Raw genomic sequence first — 18,231 nt, 5'->3', positions numbered from 1 at the left:
GGAGGCCGCGCCGGGGTGGCGATGGCCAATCAGCGGCCGCCGAGCCGCAGCCAACCGCGGCGCTCGGGGGGCAGGAGCGCAGCTGGGCGCAGCTGGGCACGGAAGCGCGGGGCGGCGGCGCGGCCCTCCCCGCGGCGGGCGGCCCCCAGCGGGCCCCGGGCCTGCCCCGCCCCCCTCGCGCTCGGTGTGCCGGCCTGCGCAATGGGCCGAGGTCCTGCGCCGCCGGACTCAGACACGCGCGGCTCTTCGGCGCGCACTGTCAAGCGCCTCCTGTGCGCCCCGGGCGCGAGTGGAGCGCGCCGGGCGCGGGCCAGGGAGCCGGCGCGCGCTGGACACTTGGAAGGGCGCTTGCTGGCTGGGTCCGCTGTCCCCGGGCCAGCTCCCCCAGCCCCCGCGTGCAGAGGTGCCGAGGGCCGTGCGTACACCTACTGTGTGCCGGCTGGTGTGGAGCGCCTGGGGAGGAGGGTGCCGAGCCCGACCCCCAGGACCTCCCGCCCCCCCGAGGAGAGGACACTACACTGGTGACGAGGACCTTGAGCGTCGCTGTGAGATTTGGTGAGCGCTTCGTGTCCGTGAGGCGCCGGGCCAAGAGCCAGCAGCGGCCTCTGCCAGCGGTGTCCTCAGAGGCCCTCCTGACTTCCCTGCTCCAAGCTGCCCCCTCCTCGGGTCACTGTGACATCACAGCGCTTGTCACGGGCAGTGAACACAGTTCATGTGTCACCCACCAGAAAACCACCAGCTCCCGAGGACCCGGACTCGCTTTGTTCAAAAACAGCCGAATCCCCGTGGCTGGGTCAGCATAGGGCACCGAGTAGAAGCTCAGTAAAACGCTTGCTGACTGAATTACGGCGCAGCCCAATGCTTTCATTCAAATCTTTTGCCCATTTAAAAATCGGATTGTCTTTTTATTGTTGAATTGTAAGAGTTCTTTTTTTAAAAAGATTTTATTCATTTAAGAGAGAGAGAGAGAGAGAGCACATGGGGGGTGGGCAGAGGAAGAGGGAGAAGCTGACTCCCCACTGAGCCTGGAGCCCTTAGCAGGGTTGATCCCAGGACCCTGAGATCATGACCTGAGCAGAAGGCAGACACTTAACCCACTGAGCCACCAGGCACCCCCGTAAGAATTCCTTATGTATTCTGGACAGTGGCCTCTTATGAGATACATGATTTGCAAGTCTTATTTCTCAGTTTGTTGTGTTTTCACTTTTTGCAGTTGCCTATTGAATGGACATTTGCGTTGTTTCCTGTCTTTGGATGTTGTGAACATTCTATGTAATGTCATGGTTGCATGTGAAGGTAGATCAAGAGGCCACACTCGAAGTGGGGTCGCTGGAATAAGCGTTAAGTGCCTTTGTCATTTGGGAAGATAACAGACAAACCACCATGAGGTAGGTGGATACTGGGATTAGAATCACATGCTAATTTATATTCCCACAGCTGTGTTCAAGAGTGCTTGTTTTCCATAGTCTTCCCAACAGAGTATGGCTATTTAAGTAAGATTAAAGATTCAATCCTTTGGGGGTACCTGGGTGGCTCAGTTGAGCATCTGGCTTTGGTTCGGGTCATGATCCCAGGGTCCTGGGATTGGGCCCTATATCAGGCTCCCCACAGGGTGTCTGCTTCTCCCTCTGCCTGTGTCTCTGCCTCTCTCTGTGTGTCTCTCATGAATAAATAAACAAAATCTTTAAAAAAATTATAAGTCCTTCAGTTACACTAAGGACATTTCAGTAGTCCCATGTGGCAGGTGGCAAATGAATTGGACAATACAGCTGTAGAACACGTACATCTTCACAGAAGGTTCTGTTGGGCAGTTCTGGCAAAGAGTTGTACAGTAACCTGGGCTTTACATTTTAATAGGGTCTCCCTGGCTGCCTGCAGGGAATGGATTCAGAGACTGTGCAGAGGCAGGACAGTAGGAGGAGGTGACTGCGATAGCCCAGGCAGGAGCAGATGGAGGATCAGACGAGGGTGATCATGGACGTGGGAGAAATGGTTGATTCTGGATGTTTTGAAGGTGAAGTGGCCTGCATTTGCTAGTCGATGAGATGTGGGGGTGAGGGAAATTGAAGTCCAGGATGATTCCCAGGTCCCTGGCCTGAGCCACTGGGAGGATGGAGGTGCTGTTGACTGAGCTGGGGAGCATGTTGGGGAGGGGGGAGACCAGGAGTTCTGTTTTGGGCATATTGCATGTGAGGTGCATGCTGGATGTTCCAAGCAGAGATGTCGAGGGAGCATCAAGTTGTTTTTCTGGCCTAGAAAATGACATGTGCTTTTGATTACCAAGTTAGAGAAAGGCCAGGAAGGAGAGAAGAGGCAGGAATCACCGGGCTGAGATGGGGATGAGTGGGCGGGGCTAAGGTCAAAGGCAGTGATGGGCAATGGAAGGAGCCCAGCCTTTGAAACTCTCACAGCTCTGTTTCTAAGCTAATGTAGGTCCATTTTCCTTCATTAAATGGAAAGATAATGCTTCATAGGCTTTAGTAAGGCTCACAGTGAGCACAATAAGAGGTAGGGTACCTGGCAGGCAGGAGACACTGCAGAAACATTCATCACCTCCCCTGTGTGTTACACTTGACTTGAAAGTGTTGGGATAAGATTCACACCCTCATCTGAAAGTCAAGGCCCTGCTGATCTGGGCCTTGCTGACTCTCCAGCCTTTTCTCCCAACATCTCCCACTTGCTGCAGGGCCTTTGCACTTGCTATACCTATTTCCTGACCAACCGTCTCCTTGGAGAGGCATGTGGCTGGCCCCTTCTCCTCCTTCAGGTCTCTGTTCTCTGGTTCTTCCCAGCTCTGAGACTCAGGCTGCAAAGCTGCCCGAGATGGACACCCTCAAGGTGTCACAGTGTTGGGGCCTGGAGCCCCCACTGGCTTGCCCCAAGTAATGTTGATCTGGATTGCTCTGTTCATTTAGTCATCAAATCTTTTACCAGGAATTGCTATGGGCTAGAGCCTGTGCCAAATGCTGACAATACAGCAGCAAACAAGACACATGAGGGCCCTGCCCTCAGGGTTGCAAGAAGGACAGGCAAGGAGTGTGATAAAAAGATAATCTCGGGGCAACCCTGGTGGCTTGGCGGTTTGGTGCCTGCCTTCAGCCCAGGGGAATCCCAGGATCGAGTCCCATGTCAGGCTCCCTGCATGGAGCCTCTTCTCCCTCTGCCCGTGTCTCTGCTTCTCTCTCTTTCTATATGTTATAAATAAATAAAATCTTAAAAAAAGGATAATCTCATTTCAGGAAGGGACCAATGATGTGGAGAAATGAAGCAGGCTGCAGAGATGGGTAGAGAATGTCAGGGAGTGCTTCACCAGATGGGAAGGAGAAGGTGTCAGGAAGGCCTCTCTAATGATGTGGCACTTGAGTGGAGACTTAAAGGAAGTGAAGGGGCTGCCATGAAGATACCCAGAAGAGAGGAAGAGCAGAGGCCCTGAGGCGGGAGAATGCCTGGTGTGCTCAGAGGCTTATGGAGCTGGAGCAGAGGGTGAGAGGAGGAAAGGGGGAAGGTGGGATCAGAGATATGAAGGACCCAGATCATTCATTTGGCGCCATTTAAGCCAAATAAGTGTTGAATTAATGCATGAATGAAAGAGGCAAACGGCTATGGGAATACATATATAATGGCTACCTACCTCAGGGTGAGAAATCAGGGCGGGCTTCCTGGAAGAGGGGATCACTGAGCTGAAATCTGAAGTTAAGTAAGAACTGGCTGGGGAAAGGGAGTCAGGTGAGGTACGAGAGGCTTCCAAACATAGGAAAAGCATGTGTACAGATCCAGTGATGAGAGATTATTGTACTCATCAAATTGAGGGAAAAAACCAATCAACTAGGCTGGAGTATAGCATGAGAGGAGAGTTGCAGAGAAATGGAAGTTCCTGGGGGCAGGCTGTCTGTCAACACCTTGAACATCTACCTGCCTCTTGACCCTGCTACCACCACAGGGTGTGGCTATGGACAGGAAGTCCTCCTTCCATGGAGGGTCATGGCCAGACTAGACTGCCCAGAGGTGCGTGCCTGGGCTATGGCACAGCCAACCTCAGACTAAGCCTTCATCTTCTCTATATTTTAAAGCATGCTTGGTGCCCTATATAGGAATCTAGACCTTTCCAAGGGCAGCAGTGGGGAGCCCTGCAGAGTTGAGGTTCCAGTTTGTGCTTTGAGAAGGTCCCGTCAGCTGCTGAGAGGAGGTGATGAGAATGAGGTGAACCTAGAGGGAAGGGCAGTGCAGTGAGTAGGGAGGGTCCACAGGAATGATGCGTGAGGGGGCTGGAGGCTCAGAGAGGCTGTGATGGGGGCTTGTGCCAGCAGACTTCTTCTCCATCTGACTGTGCTTATGCTGGCTGAACATTTTCAACATCTGCTCTGAGCCGGCCCTGTGCTGGGGGGTGAGGGACCTGTGGGGGACAGAGTCTCATTCCCAAGAGATGTTCCTTAGTGACACACAGTCTCCCCCCCCCCCCCCCCCATTGAGGAGAATGTTTACAATCCTGCCTCATGCATATTCACCTAGGCTCCAAACAACACAAATTGACTGCAAAAATGAGTTTCACTGTAATTTTAATTTTTACCATCTGTTTTTTCACTCAGCAAATATTTATTGAGCATGTATTATGAAGCAGGACCTGCTCTAGGTCCTAGGAACGTAACAGGAATGAAAGGAGATAAAGACAAATATCTCTGCCTCCTGGAGCTGACACCTGGGGAAGTGATGGGGCAGATAAGCAATGATCACTAAGTACCAAACTATGCTGACATGCCAGGAGGTGATGGCTGCTTTGGGAAACAAACAAACAAACAAACAAACAAACCACACACACAAAGCAGGGTAAGGAGGATTGGAAGCTGGGAGGATGGAGGGCAGGTTGAGTTGTTAACCAGGGTAGCCAGGGAATGCCTCACTGGGAAGGTGATAGGCTAAAGGTAGGTGAGCAGACCAAAAGAGGGGATGGAGGGAGCCATGTGGAACTGTAGGGGAATAGTACTCCAGACAGAGCAAAAAGCCAGTGCAAAAGCCCTGAGGTGGGAAGGAGCCTTATTGGCTTTTACTGACTGAATGTGGAGACTGTTAAGAAAAAGTGGGCTTGGAGCCTACGGGACCTTAAAAGGTCCAGGTCATTCCCTGACTGTGAAAAAAGTCTTGGAGGCACAGGAGGGGGGCACTGTGCTGTCAGGATGCCAGGTATCCCTGCCCGCTACCCCTGGAGGCTCTGTGTGCCCAACTGGGCTGCTTCCTCCCTAAGTCATTCCGTGGGACCCCCTCCTTCCCATCTCCCCTGTTCCCAGCAGGGCCTTTTACCCGGAAGGAAGTGGCCCAGGCTGTGCTCTGGCCCTGCTGCAGGCCATCTGCCAACACCGTGAACGCCTACCTCTTGACCCTGCTACCACCACAGGGCGTGGCTATGGACAGGAAGTCCTCCTTCCGTGGAGGGTCATGGCCAGACTAGACTGCCCAGATGGTGCATGCCTGGGCTATGGCACAGCCAACCTCAGACTAAGCCTTCGTCTTCTCTACATGTTAAAGTGTTTTATTGTGTGTATGAGTCATGGGGATGTAGCCATTTGTTTCTGGTTGCCCACACCCATTCCCCCTCCTTCATGGAAACAATTTGGAGGAATCTCTGTGGCCTGCTTTCTCAGCCTATAGTTTGTATGGAGCAGACTCCACCTCTTTAACATAAGCCAAGCAACATTGTCCAGATATCTGGGACATGGTGTTTGGTTCAGAGATGGGTGTGTGACTTCAGTTGGCCCAGTCGGAGTGAATTTCAGGATCCTGGCATGGAATTGAGACATAAATGCTTTTTCCCCATTGGACATAAATGAGAAAGCAAGTCTCATCAGAATCTGCTGGCAGCCACAAGGGGGTCATCTTTAGAGTTTCCTGGAGAAGGCAAGGAGGAAAGACCAAGAGAAACCAGCTCCTTGGTGAGATCTTTGTTTGGCTGGATCAAGCCTTACCTGAAAGTAGTGTTCCCTTTCTAGTCAGACTTAGGTTTAAGTCTCAGCCTCACCACTTGTGTGTGGTGTGACCAGGGGCAAATGATTTATTGTCTCAGGATGTCAGTTTCCTAATGTGGAAAATGGGGATAATCAACGTATGCCTACCTCATGGGGTTGTTGTGAAGATAAGCTAATAAATATATTGTGGTTAGAAGAGTGCCTGGCACATTGGAAGCACTCAATAAATTTTAGCGATTATTATTATTAGCATTAAACACCTAGAGCAAACCTTACCTGATCTGTGTGTGATCTTCTTCTGGACTTTGCAGTTATAGGAAACCAGTACATCCTCTTTTTTTTTTTTTTTTTGTCTTCTTTCTTATAGAGTGTAAGGATCAAGATCAGGGTGGAACTGGGGAGAAAGGTGTGGGGACTGGTGTTTGAAGGTGGCTGTTTCTGTGTGCTGGATGTTTTACTTACACTTGCTCTTTGGCCTCATTTTACGGGGAAAAAAAATCGAGGCTTAGAAAAATTAACTTACCAAAGATGAGTAAGACTTCATCAGGGAGAAAAGGTGAGGAAGGATATGTTGGGCAGTAGGTGTGACAAATCAAGGGCCACGTGGTGTAAATGTACTTGGTGTACTATTCAGGGAACAAGAGGATTTTGGAGTCCAATAACAGATTAAGGCCATGTTTTTTTTTTTTAATTTATTCATTTTTAAAGATTTTATTTATTTATTCACGAGAGACACAGAGAGAGGCAGAGACACGGGCAGAGGGAGAAGGAGGCTCCCTGCGGGGAGCCTGATATGGAACTCGATCTCAGGACCCCGGGATCTCAGGACCTGAGCCAAAGGCAGACGCTCAACCACTGAGTCATCCAGGTGCCCCTGAAACCATGTTTTTTTTTTTTTTAAATTTTTATTTATTTATGATAGTCACAGAGAGAGAAAGAGAGAGGCAGAGACACAGGCAGAGGGAGAAGCAGGCTCCATGCACCGGGAGCCCGACATGGGATTCGATCCCGGGTCTCCAGGATCGCGCCCTGGGCCAAAGGCAGGCGCTAAACCGCTGCGCCACCCAGGGATCCCTGAAACCATGTTTTAAAAACTAAAACAAAACATAGATGATTGTGGTAAAATCCTTTTAAAATAATTTCTAAGATAATTTTAATTTTCCAGAAGCGTTGTAAGAACAGGGTAGTAAGCTTCCATATCTCCTTCCCTCAGATCCCCCAATTATCAAGATTTTGCTACACCTGATTGATCATTTTCTCTATTGCATATATGATTTTTCTGAACCATCTGAGAGCTGGTTACAGACATGATGTCCTTTTACCCCTACATACTTCAGTGTGTGTTTCCTGAGGACAAGGACATGCTCACACACATCCATAGGCTCGAAACAGGTTTCAACATCAGGAAATTTAATGTCCACAGAATGTTCTGATATAATTTCTATTTGTCCAAATTCACTATTGTCATATTCACCATATTCACATGCCACTAACTGTACCAATAATAACCTGGTATCTTTAGTGACTACCTGGGTCATCATACCCCTTTCAAAGAGAAAAAACATGTACCTGCCCCAAAAGGACAAAAATCACTAACATCCATAAATCTGCTTAGAGAATCTGTTCTTGGAAATCCTACTTGCAGGCTCTGTATATCTCGAGCAGTGGTTTTCAACTGGGGATACTTTTGACCTCTACGGGACGTTTGGCAATGTCTTGAGACATTTGTGGTTGTCACAACTGGGGATGGTGATATGCGATTGTCATCTCACAGCTAGAGAAGCTGGGGAGGCTGCTAAACTTCCTACCACGCATAGAATAGAGAATTCTCTGGCCCAAAATGTCAATAGGGCTGGGGTTGAGAAACTCTGATCTGAAAAGTAAATTGGGAAGAGACATTTCCCTTTGCTGCCATCAGAGCACCCTGTAGGTCTACAATTCACCCCAGCAATTCTATTTCTCCCCAGCTTCCCTGGAAAACCCCTGCTCCTATAGGCCTAGGGAGGCCCAGCCAAGGCCGTTTATGATCGTTCCAAACTGGAACTAACCCACATGTCCTATTAGGAGGAGACTGATAAAATAAAACTGTGTAGTCATGCTGCGGTCACGGCTCTTCCCTCAGCTCTGTTTGCTGTTCTGTAAAACAGGGCCGGGGCCGAAGGGAGTGGGATTGGAAGGATACCAGTTATCTTGGGTCTAGCTGCTACTTTATGACCTACGGGCATAACTGTTTCTGACTCATGCACGATGGACGCATCGGGATTATGTGCTGACTGGTCTCTGGACTTTTATTTACAGGAGGCTGTCCTGGAATGTCTCCCTATTGGAATCGAGGGCAGGGCCTCTGCTGAGTCACCCCTGGCCTCTGGGAGCCCAGCTCAGGGTCTAGCTCATTGTAAAAGCAGGTACCTTTCCTTCGGTCCCACTTGCACACTGGGCCCAATGCTAAGTCCACATGCTTTCGTGTGGCACAAACACACTTTCTTATCTCCATTTTATACATGAGGACACTAAGGCTCAGAGAGGTCATGACACATAGCTCGGGAAGACAGAATTGTGGTTCAACCCAAGATGAATCAAATTCCAAAGTCTGTGCTATTTCTAGCCTGCTGCAACTTCTCTCATACGTGGTAGGTGCTCAGAAAATGAGGGCAGCCCGGGTGGCCCAGCGGTTTAGCGCCACCTTCGACCCAGGGCATGATCCTGGAGTCCCGGGATCGAGTTCCGGGTTGGGCTCCCTGCATGGAGCCTGTTTCTCCCTCTGTCTGTGTTTCTGCCTTTCTCTCTCTCTCTCTCTCTGTCTCTCATGAATAAATAAATAAAATCTTAAAAAAAAAAAAGACAATGAATGGGTGGCAGAGTGGACAATATATTCATTGGCTATTGGACTCCGAATTTAGCAGAAAGCATAGCTGCCCAGCTCTGTGAACTACTGACTACTGTTTCTGGCCTCCTGCACAACAGTATAGGACATGTGACGAATTCTGGCCAATCGAATGAGAGTGGAAGTGGCACAAAACATTTGGGTTTGTGCCCTTAAAGAGGTCGACGTCTGCTTCCTTTTCTCCACTTCCCACTGGCAGGAATGTCAATGTGATGGTAGTGGTAGTGCAGCCACATTGGGCCATGAGACGGAAGCTGCCAGTCGAAGATGGACAAGCTATAATAGAGTCTGGGTCTCAGGGGTGCCTGGGTGGCTCACTGACTCTTGATTTTGTCTCCGGTCATGACCTCAGGGTCGTGAGATGGAGCCCCGCTTTGGGCTCTGTGTTCAGCATGGAGTCTGCTTGAGATTCTCTTTCTCCCTCTTCCTCTGCCCCTCCCCCTGCTTGTGCTCTCTAAATTAAAAAAACGAAACAAAACAACACAAACACACACACACACACACACACACAGAAAAAATACCCAAAAAAATCTTAAAAAAAAAAAGGGAAAGAAAGAACCTGGGTCCCTGATACCATTCTTAAAGAGCGTGGATCCAGTATCTTACCTGTGCATTTGTGAAGTGACTGAATGGATGACTGAATGACAGAAGGCACAGTTAGACACAGGTCTAAATGCATATGAAAATGCACAAAGAGGGGGATCCCTGGGTGGCTCAGCGGTTTAGTGCCTGCCTTTGTCCCAGGGCACAATCCTGGAGTCCCGGGATCGAGTACCACGTCGGGCTCCCGGCATGGAGCCTGCTTCTCCCTCCTCCTGTGTCTCTGCCTCTCTCTCTCTATGTCTATCATGAATAAATGGATAAATTTTAAGAAAAAAAAAAAAAGAAATGGTTAAAAAAAGAAAGTGCACAAAGAGGGCAGCCCACGTGGCTCAGCAGTTTAGCACCATCTTCAGCCCAGGGCATGACCCTGGAGACCCAGGATCGAGTCCCACATCAGGCTCCTGGCATGGGGCCTGCTCCTCCCTCTGCCTGTGTCTCTGTGTCTCTCTCTCTCTCTTTCTCTCTCTCTGTGTCTCTCATGAATAAATAAATGAAATCTTAAAAAAAAAAAAGTGCACAAAGACTGCCCTTGTGCCTATGTGGAAGTATCTGACCAAGTACGTTGGAAGAATCTGTGGCCAGAGGAGCCAGTTTCAGACTTGGCCCTTGTACGGACTTGCCCTATGCCCCTGGACGATCTGGGGGCCCCACCCTCTCCGCTGTAAAGCAGGCTTAGCAAGTTCATGGAATCTACGCAGTTTAATGGCGTTCACTGGTCTTTGCAACTTCATTTCTAGAACTCCATTCCCAGGGAAATCCTCACCTCGTAGCTCATGACCATAGGTGCTAGGATATAGCTACATCTTGGTTCGTGGGGGAGACACTTGACTTGGAAACATCCTTAAAGGTAATGAGATAGACTACGGCACAGGCGTGCTTTGGGGTGCTGATTGCACGACTGTGGCCACCAGGAATTCTCTGGTGACACCTCCTGGCACAGAATGATACTGCAGCCCACCCCACCAAGGCACTGGGAATTTCCAGAACCAGGGAGGTGCAGGGTGGCAGGGTGGCTGTGAGGGTAGTTTGGGAGGCCACAGAGCAAGGATTTTGGAAGGAAGGCACTGAGGCAAGGAGGCAACCTGGATTCCAGCTTCACTGCTTACTAACTAGGTGAGTGCGAGCAGATTTGGGATTTTCCAAGCTTTGGTTTCTTCCTCTACATAACATGAGGATCCATGGGCCCACCTTATGGATGTCTGGTGAGGATCTGAGGAGAGAATTCATTTATTAGATTAGTTTCCTTTATTTGAGAGAGAGAGAGAGAGAGACAGAGACAGAGAAGGGGCAGAGGGGGAAAATCTCAAGTTCCTGCTGAGCATGGAGCCCCCCATTGGTCTCGATCCCACAACCTTGAGATCACAACCTGAGCTGAAATCAAGAGTTGAATATCTAACTGACTGAGCCACCCAGGTGTCCCTTGATTAGTTATTGAAGGGACATCGAGTACCTATGATGCGGGTGATTGAGACTCTCATCCAGGCAGTCAGATATATCAAGCCCCAAGTCCTGCCCTCGTGGGGCTTACAGTCTAGTGGCGGGGCAGGTGGGGGAGACAATAGACAAATAATGATGTGTATGATACAATTTCAACCATTGATAATGCTGTAAAGGAAAATAAAGCAGGAGATGGATCTGTGTGGGTGGCAGCATTATTATTGGGCACCTCTGAGGAGGTTTGAGCAGGGGTCAGAAGGAGCTGCTCCCTGTGTATATGGAGTGCGCAAAAAATACCAGTGGAAGATCCTGACATATAGTAGATGTTCGACTAACGGTGGCTCCTAGTGCTATCATAGAGCTGTGTTTCCAGTTTTGCCGAGTAGCCCAGGCCTGGGGCTGCTGTATAATTTCCTCCTCCCTTGCTCCATCCAGTTTAGAAGTGGTGGTGACTCCTGCTGAGTATTTCTGAGCTTTTTCACAGCCTCTTTTTTGACTTTTGAGCTCCTCTATCCCCCCTGTAACCAGTTCCCTGTTGGAAAGTTTCTCTGTTGACATAAACAGTGGTTTCCTTTCCTGATACAAGGAAAGGATCGGAGAGCAACCTGGAAGGTGACCAGTACAGCAGGCCTTTGCAACCCTTTCCCCCTTCTTGAAGCTAAAAGCCCAGGGGGCTACAGATTGGAGAGAGGCACATGGGGGCCGGCGCCCAGAGGGTGCCCCGAGAGTCAGACAGGCATCGTTTTGTCTGAGTTCTGCCACTTGTCAGCTCTGTAAACTCCATCAAGTCACTTCCCCTCCCTGAAGCCTGTTTTCTCACCTGGCCTGTGGGAAAAAAGGGTTGCACTCCTTGATACGCGGCATTCTGAGGATTTGGTGGGATGTGGCCTGGATAGTCCTTAAACGACTTTAAGAAAGAATAGCAAAGAGGAGACTTCCCCGACCAGCCAAAAAAGGCCCATGCTAGTATGATCAAAGCAGGGAGGTGCTGCTGCACAGAGAGGCAGGCCAGCGAGCGAACGCAGTGGTACTGGGGTCCATCACGGTTGTATGAGAACTAACTGCATGGTGAGGGCAGCCCTACAGCTGGCCCAGGAAACCAGAGAGGATGGTTCCGAAGACGGGGTTGGGAAACTGGCCCCAAATAAAGCTGCAAACAAAGGCAGACTCTTACTAAGGATTAAAGTCTTAACATGGAAGGGAAAATCATAAAGTTGGTAAAGTTAGAGACACATGTGCAATATTACTCAGCCATAAAAAGGAATGATTTGGGGGCACCTGGGTGGCTCAGTTGGTTGAGTCTGACTCTTGATTTTTGGATCAGGTCATGATTGATCGTGAGATTGAGCCCCACATTGGGCTCCATGCTCAGCGTGGAGTCTGCTTGAAATTCTCTCTCTCTCTGCCTCTCCTCCCACATGCACCACTGTCTCTCTAAATAAAATCGTAAAAAAGGAATGAGATTTGTAAAAAAGATTTTATTTATTTATTCATGAGAGACACAGAGACACACACACACACACAGACACAGGCCGAGGGAGAAGCAGGCCCCATGCAGGGAGCCTGACGCGGGACTCGATCCCAGGACTCCAGGATCATGCCCTGGACTGAAGGCGGCGCTAAATCACTGAGCCACCGGGTTCGCCCAAGGAATGAGATTTTGACACATGCCACAATGTGGAGAGATCTTGAAAATGTTATTCTAAAGGAAATAAGGTGGATACAGAAGAACAATAATGGGCAGGTTCATTCATCCAGAAGCTGGAGAGAGAGAGAAGATGGGGAGTTATTGTTTAATGGGGATAGAGTTTATGTTGGGGACAATGGGAAATTTTGGGGTATTGAGTGATGATGGGTACAGGATGTTGCAAATGTAATTACTGCCATGGCATTGTACACTTACAGACGGTTAAAATGGTAAATATCATATATATTTTACTCCAAAAAAGTACTCTGCCATTAGTAGAAGAATAGTCAGAAAGTCATTTTATGCCTAGAGGTGAGAAAGGACTTCTTTAAATGAAGCAAATTTCAAAAGCACAAGCATAAAGAACCTGATTCAGAATGGCCAAAACACTTGAATCGACCGCTCTCCCAAACAAAACAATAACAACAAAAACCATTTAGATGGCCAGTGTACACACGAAATGATGCTCAATATCATTAGGGAGACACAGATTGAAACCGTGATGGGATATCACTTCACACCCATTAGGATGGCTCACACACACACACACACACACACACACACACAAATCCAAAAACAAAACAACCCCCACCCCCCACCAGATTGGAAAAGAACACGTATCGGCGAGGATGTAGAGACACTGGGAACCCCTGCTCAGTGCTGGTGGGAGTGCAAAACACAGGGCAGCTGGTGTAGAGGGCAGTTTGGCAGTTCCTCAAAAAGTTAAAACAGAATTACCATATGATCCCCAATTCCACTTCTAGGTTTATACCTAAAAGAATTGAAAATGAACTCAGATTCTCGTACATCTGTTCACAGCAGCATCATTCACAACAGCCAACAGGTGAAGACAATACGGATATCCATTGACGGGTGGATGGATGCACAAAATGTGGTATCGCCGAATGATGGGATATTATTTAGCCTTAAAAAGAAGTGAGATTCTGACACAGGCTACAACATGGATGAACCCTGAAGACATTATTCAGGGGAAATAAGGCAGACACAAAAGGACAAGTATTGTATGGTTCCACTTATTCAAGGAGTCACATCCATAGAGAAGAAAGTGGAATGGAGGTTTCCAGAGGCTGGGGGAGGAGGAGGACAGAGTTTCCATTTAGGGAGATGAGAAAGTTCTGGAGATGGATGGTGGTGATGGTTGCACAACAATGTGATATTATTAATGCCAATGAATTGTACCATTAACACCCCCTGAAATGGTAAATTTTATGTTATCAGTATTTTACCACAACAGAAAACCCCACAAATATACAAAAGGCAAAAAAAAAAAATTTTTTTTTTGTTTTGCATATCCTGATGACATCAAAATTAAGGAATTCTGGCCAAAGGATATCACGGACAGAGGAAATAGGCAGGTGTCAGAGTGTGAAGACATGGCAGGGTCTGAAATTGCAGAGCTTAGAACATGCAGGAAACATGCAGATAAACAACAGCAGAAAGACAGCCGCCCCCCAAAGGAAAAGGGACAAAGGATGTGAACAGCAATTTGCAGAAGAGGAAAACACTCCGCGAATGAAGCAGGCTCAAACTCATGAGTAATAGGATATGTGAATGAAAACAACTAGGAAATGTCACTTTATGCCTGTGAGATTGGTGAAAATCAAAAAAGTTGGACAGCACCCAGATTTTGGTTTCAAAATACCATTCTCCAGTGAAAAGAACTGGGGCTAGGGTAAGAAAAGTAAAAATTGAGCATGTAACATCTTGTCCCAGAAATAAAGGAATGCCCAGAGAATGATGGGGACATGGTGAAAAGTTAAAAGTGACTAAGACTGGCTGAATCTGGGTCACTTTGAGCATCGAAATAAGTAATGGTAGTGATGGATTTATAACCCCTGGAATAAAATAAAATCCACGGGTCCCATGGACAGCCCGGGTGGCTCAGTGGTTTAGCGCCGCCTTCAGCCCAGGGCCTGATCCTGAAGACCCGGTATCGAGTCCCACTTCGGGCTTCCTGCATGGAGCCTGCTTCTCCCTCTGCCTGGGTCTCTGCCTCCCTCCCTCTCCCTCTCCCTCTCCCTCTGTCTCATGAATAAATAAGTAAAATCTTAAAAAAAAAAATCCACGGGGCCCTCCTGATATAAATGAATAAAAAAATAAATGGGAGTATGGTGATCGTAAGACATGTCCACCGACTCTTTGACGTTCTTCTTCTCCAGGGGGACTCTAACTCACTTCCCCTTGCGTGGCAGCAGGACTCCGTGCTTGGACTCTGATGGTACAATACGGCAGAGGTGATGCTGCGTGAGAGCTCGGGGTCAGTAAAAGCAGGTGCTTCCTCCTCGCCGTCCTCTGCCATCACCCTCTCTAGGGGAAGACAGCTTCCATGTCGTGGGGACACTCAGGCAGCCCGACGAACAGGCCCACGTGGTGGGGGACCCAGGCTTCCCATCACGGCCCTGTAAGTGAGTCATCTTGGAAGCAGGTGCCTCCGCGCTGAGCTGTCCCACACGAGGCACTAGCCACCGATGCCTGTTAAGCACTTCCTCTGGCCAGTCCAAACTGAGATGTGCTGTGAGAAATATACACTGAATTTCAAAGACAGCCCGGAAAAGGAGATGTCAAATACGTCAACAGGGATGCCTGGGTGGCTCAGTGGTTGAGCATCTGCCTTCGGCTCCAGTCGTGATCCCGGGATCCCGGGATCGAGTCCCGCATTGGGCTCCCTGCGTGGGGCCTGCTTCTCCCTCTGCCTGTGTCTCTGCCTCTCTCTGTGTGTCTCTCATGAATAAATAAGTAAAATCTAAAACAAACAACAAGAAAACCCCTACAAATATGTCAATAATTTTTTACATTGAGAACATGTTGAAATGCGATTTGAGTTACAGTGAATTAAATGCAGTATATTACAAAATGAATTTCACCCCTATGTTTTTCTACTTTTTAAATGGTGTGGGGGATCCCTGGGTGGCTCAGCAGTTTAGCGCCTGCCTTTGGCCCAGGGCGTGATCCTGGAGACCCGGGATCGAGTCCCACGTCAGGCTCCCTGCATGGAGCCTGCTTCTCCCTCTGCCTGTGTCTCTGCCTCTCTCTCTTTCTGTGTCTCTCATGAATGAATAAATAAAATTAAAAAAAAAAAAAACGGTGTGTACTGGGAAACTGAAAGTTAAGCATGTGGTTCTCGCGTACGGCTCACTTACCTTCCTACTGGCCGCTGATGCTCTAGCCTCGTTGAGCTTTCAGGTGATGACAGCCCCAGCTAACACCTTAACTGCAGCCTCCTGAGAGACCCCAAGCCAGGACCTTCCAGTCAAATTCCTCCTGTATTTCCGGCTCACAAAAACAGTGAGAAAATGAATGATTATTGCCTTAAGCTGCTGTGTTTTGGGATCATTTATTACATAGCAATAGACTGAGGCAAATGTCATAAGTGATGTTAAAAGTAGTGAAAATCAGTGAAACTGTGAAAAATTAGTGGACATTGGAGGGTTAACAGGATATTTAGATGGCTTAAACATATCTCCCTATAAGATACTTCTCATTATAAGGAGAAAATACAGCAACTTGACAGCAGTGAGACTTGGCTGACATCATCTTGACCAAGTGATCAATATTGGCGTCGCCACTAAGGGGACAAATGGCTCTTGGGTGTCTCCTGATGGCAGGCATGGAGGAGGACAGACACACCACCACTTGGATGTTTCCTGACAAAGGTCCAGAGCCTGAGTCTACCTATAAGGAACTGCAGACAGAGACACAGGAGGGACATTCTACAAAATGATGGGTTTGTCCTCTTCAAATGTGTCAAGGTCATGAATGAGAAAGACTGAGGAATTGTTCCCAATTAAAAGAGTCAGGACAACTAATGCAGTGAGTTGCAGGCACACCTCACCCCTAAACACTTTAGCATGCATATCATTAGCTAGAGTTCAGTATTTATTTCTGTCTATAAAACTTATATTCAGTGAAATGCACGAATCTTAGGTGTACTTTTGATTATTTTTGGTAAGTGCATCTCCCTGTGTTGTCCAAACTCTTTCCAAGGTAGAGCACATGAGGTGGGGTTGGATGAGTCCCTCATAGAGATGTGTTTAGAGTCCCAACTCTTGGTAATTGTGACTGTGACCTTATTTGGAAATAGGGTCCTGCAGATGTAACCAAGTTAAGATGAGATCATCCAGGATTAGGGTGGGTCCTAAATCTAATGACTGGCGTCTTTATGAGAGAAAGGAGGAGATTAGGACACAGACACACAGAGGAGGAAGCAGGCTGCGCAGAGACAGAGGCAGAGATTAGAGGGGTGCAGATACAAGTCCAGGAATGCCGAAGATTGCTGGTAGCCACCATAATAAGTTGGAAGAGGCAAAGAAGGATTCTTCCCCAGAGCCTTCGGAAGGAGCATAGCCGATTTCTGATTTCCCACCTCCAGAACTGTTGGAGAATAAATGTATGTTGTTTTAACCTGCCTAGTCCATGGTGGTATTTTGTTATGGCAACCTGAGGAAACTAATACAGAACATTTCCCATCAGTCCAGAAAGTACCCTCATCCTTCCCCATTCCAGCCTGCCCCCCGCCCCCCCCCCGGTTCCAGGCAGCCACTGCTCTGATGCTTTCTACCGTAGATGCATTTTTGCTTATTCTAGAGCTTCATATAAAAGGAACCATGTAGGGTGTATTCTTTTGCATCTGGTCTCTTTCACTCGGTGCCAACATTTTGTAGACTCCTCCAGCTTGTTGCATCTACCGGTGGTTGGCACGCCTCTACTGAAAGTCAGTTTGCTTGGGGGGGGGGGGGCACAATTTGAAGTTGAGGAGGGGAGTGGGCAATAAGGATGGGCTATCCTCAAGGCTGGGCTTCGGGCCCCCTGCCCTGGCCTCGCTGACCTCTCAAGCTTTCCAACCTGCGTGGGCTTTACCAGCTGAGGGGCACTGGGAGGGTAGAGGCTGGGCTCTACTGCCACCTGGTGGTGATTCCAGACAGTGCGGCCTCAGGTGTCCGCAGAGGCCCAGGGCGCTGGGGAGATTGTGGGTCAGGCAAGTGTATATTTTGCTGGGTGGAGCCCCCAAATCACTGAGCACCTACTCAGCACCTACATGACTTCACTGTGTGTGTGTGTGTGTGTGTACATGTGTACAGACCTGACTTCAATTGAACCGTCCTTCAGTGGCTGCCAGGAGAGGTGGATTACCCCAAACTAACTCCAGTAGGGGAAGAATAAGATCCTAGAGGCACAAAGGGTGGGGAGTTGTAGAGGAAACAGGGAGTCGTTTGACTTGGGCACACAGGGAAAGTTTCTCCGGGCATGTCTCAGCTGCAGGTAGAAGGGAAGGGCATTGAGGCCACGGGAACAGCACGGGTAAAGGTGTGGAGGCAGGTCCATGCAATGTATGACTTTCTAAAACTCAAACAAATAAGGTAACACATAGCCATTGTGAATGTTTTAAAGTTAGAAAAAGGAAATGTAGGTCTTCCTCCCACCTCAGCCCCCAGCCCTCTTCATCTGGAAGATTTAATGCAAGCAGCTCCCAGTGAACCTGCCTCCTGGTGCAAGCCGGCCTCTGTGTAGTCCCACCAATAGGATGGGACAGGAATGGTGGTGCCAGGTTTGGATTTAACCTCCAAAAGGAGGCCTAGCATCTTTCATTTTTGTGCTCTGGAGCAGCCAGCTGCTGTGTAAGCGGTGTGGTGACAGTGCTGGGA

At 48.7% G+C, this 18,231-nt stretch overlaps 1 long non-coding RNA gene across 2 annotated transcripts; it reads left to right on the top strand.

Annotated features, from left to right (window-relative positions):
* Positions 1-107: 107 nt before the first annotated feature.
* Positions 108-15,447, top strand: LOC112931921 (uncharacterized). 2 transcript variants are annotated; one of them, XR_003237397.2, is made up of 3 exons: positions 108-918; positions 1,214-1,388; positions 14,749-15,447. It is a non-coding gene; the product is annotated as an uncharacterized lncRNA (long non-coding RNA). The 2 variants fall into 2 exon arrangements; XR_011996867.1 differs by having other exon boundaries at positions 13,333-15,447.
* The last annotated feature ends 2,784 nt before the right edge of the window (positions 15,448-18,231 follow it).

The sequence above is a fragment of the Vulpes vulpes genome, chromosome 14 (assembly GCF_048418805.1).
Source record: "Vulpes vulpes isolate BD-2025 chromosome 14, VulVul3, whole genome shotgun sequence".
In the NCBI taxonomy this organism is placed as follows: domain Eukaryota; kingdom Metazoa; phylum Chordata; class Mammalia; order Carnivora; family Canidae; genus Vulpes; species Vulpes vulpes.
Note: the sequence above shows the minus strand (reverse complement) of the source record. Positions and strands in the feature narration are given on the sequence as shown.